Source organism: Heterodontus francisci, chromosome 28 (genome assembly GCF_036365525.1).
Source record: "Heterodontus francisci isolate sHetFra1 chromosome 28, sHetFra1.hap1, whole genome shotgun sequence".
Classification (NCBI taxonomy): Eukaryota; Metazoa; Chordata; class Chondrichthyes; order Heterodontiformes; family Heterodontidae; genus Heterodontus; species Heterodontus francisci.
The window spans coordinates 62313443-62325370 of NC_090398.1; the positions used below are offsets into that span (position 1 = coordinate 62313443).

The window sequence follows — 11928 nt, forward strand, 5'->3', positions numbered from 1 at the left end:
TTTGATGATCAATGTTACATCTCACTCTCTGTTCTGGTGAAGATCAGAAGCAGTGATATCTGTTTACACCACCCGACAAGTCGGCCTGAGGCTGTGCCTCGCTGATCATGTGGAGTTTAAGCAATTCTTCCAGTCAGTTGGTTCAGTTGTCATTTCATGAGTAATTCGGTCATCATGACTTCGTCAGTGACCTAATGGTTCAGGTGTCTGAGTGATGTTAATCATGATGTGTTGAAATGATTGTATGTTCCAGTCTTTCCGTGGTGGGTTTTCACACCGAGTAGAAACGTGTTGGACATGGTCTGGAAATGTTTCACACCGCTCCATTCCCAACTTCATTTCCTTGCAGAAGATATATTTCCATCATTGCACAGCTGGCTGCACAGCCAGAAACTGTGCTGAATGTGACAACTATGCTCCTGCAACTGACAAGGTGGCCGCGAGGTTAAGGTGATGGACTGCTAATCCATTGTGCTCTGCACACGTGGGTTCGAATCCCATCCTTGTCGCTAGTCTATGAACTGTTTAGTGTATTATTTATGTTGGGGGAGTTTATGTGTGAAGTCAGCCTCAAAACCTGTTCTTGTCCATGTCCAGTCAGTGATTCCAGAATTGGTTATACTTTATTAAAATTGAGACAGACAATTGGAATTCTTCACCCAAACTGCACTGGAATGAAGATCAAATAGGGATCACGAAACAGAGCAGGATTTTTCCTCCCCTCCTTCCTTCCATCTTTACTTTCTCTCGATTTGCACCAAGTGAAAGACAAATGGGAAAAGCAAATGGCGAGGGAGCAGATGCAGAAAATTATCCTTTGGCAAGAAATTTATTTTCAAATCTTCTTGATAGATTAAGTGAGTGAGCAATGCTTTGGCAGATGGAGTTTGAAATGAGGGGTCATCTACTACCTACGATAGATCAGAGTGTTTTTTTGTAAGAGGTGAGATGTTAGAAACGGCGGAGGAGCAGAGACCCGAATACTGAATTAATAAAAGCTAGTGGACTGGTAGAAAATAATGTGAAAAGTGAACAGAATATGAAGATTGGAACTCATGTTGCAGTGATATAAAGCTCTGTGCTCCTGAAGTAAATGTCCAAGCCCAGATTGTGGGGGAATCTGTGGAGAGTGATTTGGTTTTTATTCATTCTTGGGTGTGAGTATCGCTGATAAGGCTAGCATTTATTACCCATTCCTATTGCCGTTGAGAAGGTGGTGGAGAGCTGCCTTCTTGAACTGATGCAGTCCATATGGTGCAGGAACACCCACAGTGCTATTGGGGAGGGAGTTCCAGGATTGTGACCCAACAACAGTGAAGAAATGGCGATATCGTTCCAAGTCAGGATGGTGAGTGTCTTGGAGGGGAACCTGCAGGTCGTGAGTTCCCATGCATCTGCTGCCCTTGTCCTTCGAGGTGGTAGTGGTCACGAGTTTGGAAGGTGCTGTTGAAGGATATTTGGCGAGTTGCTGCAGTGCATATGGAAATGGTACACACTGCAGCCACTGTTTACTGGTTGTGGGGGGATTGAATGTTTAAGGTGGTGGGTTAGGTGCCGATCAAGTGCGCTGCTTTGTCCTGGATGGTGTTGAGCTTCTTGAGTGTTGTTGAGTGGGATGTATTCCATCACACTCCTGACTTGTGCCTTGTAGATGGTGGACAGGATTTGGGGTGTCAGGAGGTGAGATACTTGCTGCAGAATTCGTAATCTCTGACCTGCGCTTATAGCCACAACATAGATGTGACTGGTCCAGTTATGTTCCTGGTCAAGATGTTGATGGTGGGGGATTTAACGATGATAATGCTTCTGAATATCAAAAGGTAGATTTTTTTTCTCTCTCATTGGAGATGTTCACTGCTTGGCACTTATGTGGCCATAAGGTTGCTTGTCACTTATCAGCTCAAGCCTGAATGTTGTTCAGGTATTGCTGCTTGCAGGCACAGACTGAAGAGTTGTGAATCATCATCTAACATTCCCACTTCTGACTTATGTTGAAGAGAAAGTCGTCAATGAAACAGCTGGGATGTTTGTGTCTCGGACACTACCCTGAAAAACTCCTGAGGCAATGTCCTGGGCTGAGATGATTGGCCTCTACTAACCACAACATCTTGCTTTGTGCGAGGTATGACTTCAACAAGTGAAGAGTTCTCCCCCTGATTCCCATTGACTTCAATTTTGCTGGGGATCCTTGATGCCACACTCACTCAAGGGCAATCACACTCACCTCTCCTCTGGAACTCCACTCTTACGTCTCTGTTTGGACCAAGCTGCAATGAGATCATACGAACATAAGATCAGAAGAACTAGTAGCAGGAGTAGGCCATTTGGCCCCTCGAGCTTGCTCCGCCATTCAATAGGATCATGGCTGGCCTGATCATGACCTCAACCCCACTTTCTTGCCTGCCCACATAACCCTTGGCTCTCTTGTAGATAGAAATCTTGAAGACATTCAATGACTGCTCTCTGCGGTAAAGAATTCCAAAGATTAATGACCCTCTGAGAGAAGAAATTCCTTCTTAAATGAAAAACCCCTAAATCTGAAACTATGTCCCCTCGTTCTAGATTCCACCACGAGAGGAAACATCCTCTCAGCATCTACCCTGTCAAGCCCCCTCAGAATCTTATATGTCTCAATACGTTCACCTTTCATTTTTCTCAACTCCAATGAGTATCGGTCCAACCTGCTCAAATTTCCTCATAAGACAACACCTTCATCACAGGAATCAATCCAATGAACCTTCTCTCAACTGCCTCCAATGCAAGTATATCCCTCCTTAAATAAGGAGACCAAAACTGTACACAGTACTCAAGGTGTGGTTTCACCAGCACCATGTACATTTGTAGCAAGACTTCTCTACTTTTATACTCCATCCCCCTTGCAATAAAGGGTAACATTCCATTTGCCTTCCTAATTATTTGCTGTACCTGCATGGTAACTTTTTGTGATTCATGCACGAGGACACCCAGATCCTTCTGTACCGCAGCATTCTGTAATCTCTCACAATTTAAATAATATTTTCCTTTTCTATTCTTCCTACCAAAGTGGATAACCTCACATTTTCCCACATTCTCCTCGATCTGCCAAATTATTTCCTGGAGCTGAGAGACCCTGGCAGAACCTAAATTGAGCATCGATCATCAGATTATTACTAAGTGTCTGGTGCTTGATAGCACTGTTGGTGACATCTTCCATCGCTTTGCTGATGATTGATAGTAGACTGATGGGGCAGCAAGTAGATGCCTGTGTTGTCGCTCTACTGGAACAGCTTGGCTGAGGGCGCAGCGAGTTCTGGAGCACAAGTCTTCAGTACTAGAGCCGGAATGATGTTCGGGCCCATAGTCTTTGCTGTATCGAGTGCCTTCAGCTGTTTCTTGCCATTATGTGGAGTGAAGCAAATTGGCTGAAAACTGGAAGCTGTGATGCCGGGGAACTCAAGAGGCCAAGTTGAATCATCCACTGAGCAATTTCTGACTGAAGACGGTTTCAAATGCTTCAGATTTATCTTTTGCACTGACGTGCTCGGCTCCACCAACATTGAGGATAGGGATGTTTTTAGAGCCTCCTCATCTGGTTCGTTATTTAATTGTCGACCACCATTCATGACTGGATACCTAGTTTCTCAGGGCAGTGTCCTAGGCCCAAACATCCTCAGCTGTTTCATTGATGGCTTTCTCTTCAACATAAGTGAGAAGTGGGAATGTTCGCTGATGATTCACAACTCCTCAGATACTGAAGCAGTCTGTGCCTGCAAGCAGCAAGACCTGAACAACATTCAGGCTTGAGCTGATAAGTGACAAGCAACATTCTTTGATCTGATCCTGAGGGAGATATCCGTGCGTGGAGCGGCGGGATGTATGGAGAGTGATTCTGAAGAGGGTGTCTGAGCCTGGAGGGCAGAATCTGTGGAGAGGGGTCCTCAAAGGATGCCCGTGTCTGGAGATTTAGGATCTCTGAAGAGGGTCTCCAAGCCCGTAGTGCTGGGATCTTTGGAGAGTGATCCTGAAGTGGGTGTCCGAACCTGGAATGGCGGGATCTGTGGAGAGTGATCCTGAAGTGGGTGTCCGAGCCTGGAGTGGCGGGATCTGTGGAGAGTGATCCTGAAGTGGGTGTCCGAGACTGGAGTGGCGGGATCTGTGGAGAGTGATCCTGAAGTGGGTGTCCGAGCCTGGAGTGGCAGGATCTGTGGAGAGTGATCCTGACGAGTGTTTGTAAATCTGGAATGGAAGCTTTCTGTGGAGGTACAGGAAGAGGCCATTCATTCCCAGTATTTCATAAAGGTTTAGCATAATTTATATGTTTTTACTCTATGCCTCTATTAATAAAGCCAAGTGTCCTGTTTGCTCTAAGCAACTTTTTCAATCCTTCTGACATTGATGTACATTGTCTCTCTGCTCCTGCACCCAGTTTGGAATTGTAACCTTTCATTTATATGGCATTCTTCCTTCCAAATTGTATCTCTTCACACTTCTCTGTGTAAAATTTCATCTGTTATGTGAAAGCCCATTTTACCATTTTTTTTTAAGTACCCCTGAAGTGTGTTACGATCACTGGCATAGGACAAAATTCCTGAGCATTCTTTGATGCTATCTCCATAGACAGAGCAATCTTTTACGCGAGCTCAAATGTAGGATTTTGTGTGTTTAGTATCTTATTTCACCCACCAATATAAGCACAAATATGTCACGTAAATCTTGTTCACTGCAGTCCCTGCTGCTGTTTGCTGCCTATATTTACAGACTTTTATCTCAACCTCGTCACCATGTTCTCTAATATATTCAGGGGGCATCAGCAGAGAAAATGTTCAACAAGCATGGCAAGTGCAAGGAAATGTTTATTTATGTCATTATGTCATGAACATAATATACAAATTTTTACATGTGTGAATCATCAAGATGTGTCTTCATAAATGGAACCCCGTCACAATAAACACTGTCACCTTTCAATATTTAGCGGACAGGTTTGACGGCCTGATGTGTGTGATTCCCATATTAATGTGTCTGTACAAAGTTCGGGGAAAGATGGAGATATGAATAATTTACAGGGAAATCTTTTAAACATATTACCACATCTCTCACTCACAAAGATCTGCAAACACATGGATTCCAAAAGAACCTGAGTACAAAATCACCTAAAATAAACACTGCCAGAGAGACTTGCAATAACCTGTAGCTCAGGGAAAGTACATGATGTTATGGAAGGGATTCTGTTTCTTTTGTCAAAATATTTTTTGAAGAAGTCATAATCAAACTGAATAAGTGTAGGACCAGTTCTTTTTCAAGAGGGCACCAAAAGAACCAATTTGGCAAGAATGTTTACTGGTTGTCACATGATTCAAGTTAAGTATAGAACAGAAACCCTGGTAACAGGGAGAAATGTGGACAGAGAAGTCAGTCATGCCCCTTGATTGGACAAGCTTGGCAGCAGCAGCGCAAACCTAAGACGGCAGAAAACTCACAACCTTTGGTTGTGGCAGTCAGTGTGTTTTACCTGCTGGAGTGAGCAGCTGATAAAGTTAGCCTGAAGAATCGTCAAGGAAGGAGAGAAGACCACAACCCAGTTTGTTTTCCAGAAAATCTTTAAAAGACCCTGAGAAGTCCACTGAGTTAATTCATCTTGTCGCATGTCTTTGAAGAAGGCCTGCTAAAATTAATTCTCAATGCCTTCTGAAAAGAACTGTTCTAAAATACCCTGGTGACCTGTCTACGCATACTCGGAAGTTAGACTGTATTCCAGTTTTGGAGCAACATATCCCATCTGATGATTTCTTCAAAAATGAGCAAATAAACAGCCCAAGAGGTTGTTTTTGTCTGTAACAGAGTGCTGAATTTTTTTAAAAATCCCTTTTATTTTTTCAGCTATCCGGTGTGTGTGTGTGTGCATGTGGCTCGAAGATAAAAAAAAGGACTTTAAAAGTTGGTAAAGGTGAAAAAGGAACTTTTAAAATTTCCACCTGTGTGTTTATGCTTTACTTCATGACTAGTTAAAACTTGTTCGACAATAAATGGATAATTTTGTTGTTCATTAAAGAAACCTGGTCAGTGTCTTCTATTCTGGGAAAAATAGAGTACATGATTGACTGGATCAGTATGTGGGAAAAGTTCACATAGATGTTCTGACCTGTGGAGAAGTGGGATGAGAATAAAGAGTGCCCTCCTCTGCCCTTAGTTGTCACAGCACTTGTGATCTGGCTCAGTAGCTTAATTGGTTCGAGTGTTTGTCTTCTAATCAGAAAATCTTGGATTCATATCCTTGCTTCAAAAGTTTAGCTATCAATCATTTACATCCATTTTCTTGTGAACTTTAACTTTTCTTATGAATTTCATTCACAAAAGAAAACAGCTCAGTGGTTGCCTTTGTGAAGGATGTGAGTTTGAAATGGCTGTTCCTGCTCGTACAGATGTCCAGTGCTAATATTACAACGGCAACTCAATCCCCTACAATTTCTTTGAGAGCAATGTGTTTGCAGTTGCATTTAACCTGGAAAACAGCTCAACATTAATCTCACTGAAGGAAAGTGTGACCGTGTTGTATGTTTCAGAGTGTTTGTGCCATTTTGTGTCTCTTTTAACCAAGACTATAACACGACGCAAAGGGGAGGGTTGATCCGAGGTTTAGAATATATTATCATTCAGGAGCAAGAAAAATCAAAAGGAACAAAATAAGAAAACCCCGTCTCCAGATTTGAGAATCTGTAGATCCGCTTTGGGAAAGTGAATCAGAGCAGAATGAAGGGTGAACTGTCCGACTGCCCAGAAGAGATGAAGACACAGCTCAGTCAGCACGTTCCCCTGGTTTATGATGCTGGAACATTCCTCACACAGAAATTATTCAATCAATATTCATCTGCCAAGTCGGTCTGAGGCTGTGCCGCTCTGATCACGTGGAGTTAAAGCAATTCTTCCAGTCAGTTAGTTCAGTTGTCATTTCATGAGAAATTCGAAGTCATCATGACTTCGTCAGTGACCTAATGGTTCAGGTGTCTGAGTGATGTTAATCATGATGTGATCAAATGATTGTATGTTCCAGTCTTTCCGTGGTGGATTTTCACACTGAGTAGAAACGTGTTGGACATGGTCTGGAAATGTTTCACACCACTCCATTCCCAACAGGCCATGACCTGATGTGATGGAAATGTCATTTACTAAAAGAAGCTACATTTCCATCATTGCACATCTGGATGCACAGTCAGGATCTGAGCTGAAGGTGACCATCCTGCCCAAATTTCCATAGAGGCAAAAAAGACATGTGATGCGTTGCTGGCACAAAGCTGGGTGATGAAGTGTTTGAGAGGTTAAGATGATGGATTATTAATTCCTTCTGTTTTACATGTATGAGTTTGAATCCCATCTGCATCAACAGTTTATAAAATGCTCAATACATTGTTTCTTTGTAATTCACCAGCTTTTGCAGAAAGTAGGACTGAAGCTGTTGCAGTACCTGTTAGAACGATAGTCTAAGTTATTCTGAAGCCATCTTCCAATGTCATCGACATGTAAGCAGGATTTTAAAGGATAAGATGTAGTTTTTAAAGTCATTTCAATCTTACTCGAGTCTTTACAAAGAAGCCAGATAAATCTCGATAAAAAGTCATATATATTTAGAGATCTTTTAAAAGCACTTCAATCTTGTTCATAAAAAGTCAGATATAAATGTAAGAACTCTGACAAGGCTATGCTAAAAAGTTACATGCAATTAAGAAACAAAATACAACATTTAAAATGTCTGAACTCCCTCTGAAAGTTGACCCCTGCTGCTGCCGGTGTCTTCCTGGAATAGTGGAGCTGTTGTGTCAACAGAAAAGTCCTTCCCGAGCACCCCTGAGCCTGTTGGTACCGGCTCTAATCCAACCCAGGTAAAAATCAGGGTACGTTGTGGGCAATGAGCCCAAATTGCTGAACTACAGGTCCCTGTCACTTTAAAGAGTGGGCTGGTGCGATTATGATCAGAGGCTCCTTCGAAGCACATTTCTCACCACCACAACTTCCAGATGCTGGTGTTAGTGTGTGCATGTACTGGCAGTTGCAGTGCTGTTCAGACCCTCAATAGCAGTGAAAGTCTCAGAGTTCACCACTATTGGGCTGCAAAATCCAGGCCAATATCTCACAGTCCTGTGAGATTTGCTCTCCCTCTGTACAAAATCAAATTCCACACATTGTCTTTCACTCACTCCTGTTTCCAGCCCTGACGGTGCTGAAATCCCCTCTCAAAGGTACACAATCCAGTTGATTTCTGATCAAATACCTCCTTCCTCATTCAATAGAGGAAACAGAGACATGAACAGGAGTCAGGTGCAAGAAAGTTTCACCAACAGAGCAAAGAAAGGCACCAACAAAAGTCACACCTACTTTCCAAATCATTTCACAGTAATATTCTTTCACTTGTTTTGTAAGTGACTGCAATAAATCTGAAAATGAGCACCATGAGGTTTGTGTTCACTAGTCACTTGTTCTCCTGTATTTGTCTGTCAGGTTTGTAATTCAATTTGTATTGGATATTGAAGAGAATCTCTTTTCAAGATGATTGCACATTGTACTGTGTTTAAAGCAACCAACTTGCAAAATGGAAGATAATGAATGTTTCAATACCTGTGTGACCAGATTCTTCCAATGCTTTTCAACAGCTAGATTGATGATGCTTGCAATCTGTATCCTGTGGAGAATGGGAGAGGAGAATAAAAACATGGTGCATGAACAGGACAGACTGTGTAAAATGGGAGCACAGAAATACTGCCACCTCATTGAAAGTTAATGAGATTTATTCTAAGTCAGACACCTGCCCACAATGAACAAGTGAATACATTAATTGTCCACTTTCAATCTAAATGGGACTGAGGTTCCAACAGAGAAGTTTTCTGGTAAATACCTGCTGCAGTTTTAAAATTGATGAACTGGAACATCTTGTACTAACTTTCAAATAACTGGAGTGATTGTTTAGTTCTCATAGTGGAGAGAAGGAGTTGTTTATAAATATAAGCAGAAAGACACATTTGTGGATTGGTGAATGAGCTTTATCTTTCTGAAATGTATTTGTCCATTGGTTGCAGGTCACTGGAAATTCTTTTTTTACATTTCAATTGTAGCAGCAGCAGTTAGCAGCAAAATGTCTGATTAATCAGAGTAGTGGGTCTGGGAAACACTTAAACAGCCGAGACCCTGTAAAACAGAACTCCAAGTAATAGTTTAAATAAGGCACTGAACTGACAGAGCGGTAAAGGCCTGCTCAGGTCAGGAAAAAATACCCGACCCGAACCCGACAGAACCACATTGGACCCGGCCCGAGTATCTCCATTTATTCCCATGCCCAAACCGACCCGAGCCTTACCCGACCACCGGAATGTTCACTTTACCGACCTCCCGATTTCGAATCTACAGGAAGCTGCAGCATGAGCGCAATGACGTCATAGAGATGCTCACTTGCTCACTGAGCAGACTCAGAGTTTCCCTCCTTCATGACCCGGACTCCGGCTTTGGTTGGCTTTTCAACTTTTGACACTTATTAAACTCAACTTCCCAGCAGAGTTAAATGTAATACTTACTGTGTGTGTCCGACACGGACTCAGCCCGACCTGGACCCAGCCTGACCTGAACCTGGCCTGACCCTACCCGAGTCCAAAAGCCAGACCCGGAAGAGCGACCCGACATGACCCGAACCCGACACAGGTCGTCAGGTCCCGTCGGGTTCAGATCGGGTGGCAGGCCTTTACAGAGTGGAGGTCAGATGAGGATTGAATTAATTTCAATCACTGAATCTAAACAAGAAGTAAATCTGCCAGGAATGGAATGTTTTGCGTTATTTGTGAGCTTGTGGCACAACGGTAGCGCGTCTGACTCTGGATCAGAAGGTTGCGTGTTTAAATCACATCAGACTCAGTTATGTTTTACAGCAGCTCAAGTTCCTGGATTTTATATCAGGAGAGAATTCAATCTTTTGGAATGTTCAGTGAATGGTTGAATTTCAAGATCAACTTTAACAGATTAAAGTCCTGATTTCTGGTTCCGTTCCATTTCCATGCTCAGTTCTTATTTCACACTGTTTTATATCAGAACAATGTTTCAGGGATGTGATGTGTCCATTGTTTGTACAATTGCTCTGTCACCCAGTGTGAGAAATAAAACACAAACCGCCCAGCGTGCGGCTCAAACCCATACCTGGCTCTGTCGAAAGGCCACTTAGTTCCGTTGGTTAGGAAGCAGTGTTGATAACAACAAGGCTGTGGATTTGATCCCCATGTGTGCTGTCACATGGTCAGTCAATAATTTGACACATTTTTGTTACACTTAAAATCCAACTTTTAGATACAAACAAGTTTACATAAAATGTCAGAGGAAACTTATTTTGAATAACATCCATTGTATCGTTGTCACTGGTCTGGAGTAACACAGAATTCTTTCCAATTATCTTCCGTTTGCTGATAAACGTTGAACTCGTGGCCTGTTCTCGTTAATGGTCACGAGCAACAAAAACAGACAGAGCGAGTCTGACCGCCCAGAGATGTGGAAAAGGCTTCAGTTTGGGACAAATGCAGCAAATCAAATGTTCACCCGGCCCCGAGAGAGTCAAAAACTGGGGAAAAGGACACAGAGAGATAGAGAATAAGCTACAGCAGACAATGTAAATATTTCCCATCCTTGATATCTCTCTATTCCAAGCCAACCTTCAGAGTTGGGTAAATAATTTCAGTGTAAATTGTGCAGCTCAATAGTCAAAACCAAATGGCGATGCAGAATAAAGGAGAACTGCCAAAACCCCAGATTGAACCAGGGATCTTCAATCTAACACTCTCCCAACTGAGCTATTTCAGTCTCACAGGCTTGGGATGATAAGTGGCAAGTAACATTCGCACCACACAAGTGCCAGGCAATGAATATCTCCAACAAGAGAGAATCTAACCATCTCCCCTTGACATTCAATAGCATTACAATCACTGAATCCAGCACTATCAACATTATAGGGGTTACCATGGGGAGCCATACAAATAACGTAGCTACAAGAGCAGGTCAGAGGCTTGGAATCTTGAGGCGAGTAATTACAGTGCAGCTGTTGGCTCCACTCCAGGGGCTGAATTTGTTCTGTAAACCATGAAGCAGCTTCCTCTCAAATCCCAGGTTTATCAATAAATCCTCTTACAAAAGCCCTAAAGTGTGATATATTCCTCTCACTCATCCATGACTCTTGACTCCCCAAAGCCTGTCCACCATCCACAAGGCACAAGTCAAGAGTGTGATGGAATACTCTCCACTTGCCTGGATGGGTGCAATTCCAACTCAAGAATCTCAACACCGCCAGGACAAAGCAGCCCGCATGATTGGCACCCCATCTGCAAACATTCACTCCCTCCACCATCGACGCACAGTTGCAGAGTGTGTACCGTCTACAAGATGCACTGCAGCAATGCACCACGACTCCTTAGACAGCACCTTCCAAACCCAGCGACCTTTACCACCTAGAAGAGTAAGGGCAGCAAATGCAGGGGATACCACCACATGCAAGTTCCCCTCCAAGCCACACACCATCCTGACTTGGAACTATATCGCCGTTCCTTCACTGTCGCTGGGTCAAAATCCTGGAACTCCCTTTCTTACAGCACTGTGGGTGTACCTACCCCACATGGACTGTAATGGTTCAAGAAGGCAGCTCACCGCCACTTTCTCATGGGCAATAAATGCTGGCCCAGCCAGCGATGCCCACATCGCATGAATGAACGAATGAAAAAGTGAAGTATCCCTTGTGTCATTGTTTTGGTAGAAAATATAACCCTGGTGGAATTGCCCCTCCCAATCACACCTCACTTCATAGAACATAGAAAATGGAGTAAATTTATGGCACAGAATGAGACCATTTAGCAATCGTGTCTGTGCCAGCTGAAAAAGAGCGATCCAGCCCAATCCCACTTTCCAGGTCTTGGGAATGGGATCTGAACAGATCTC

At 43.1% G+C, this 11928-nt stretch overlaps 1 non-coding gene across 1 annotated transcript; it reads left to right on the forward strand.

Moving 5' to 3' along the window:
• Positions 1-427: 427 nt before the first annotated feature.
• On the forward strand, positions 428-509 carry trnas-gcu (transfer RNA serine (anticodon GCU)). The gene has a single exon. It is a non-coding gene; the product is annotated as a tRNA-Ser (tRNA).
• Positions 510-11928: the final 11419 nt, after the last annotated feature.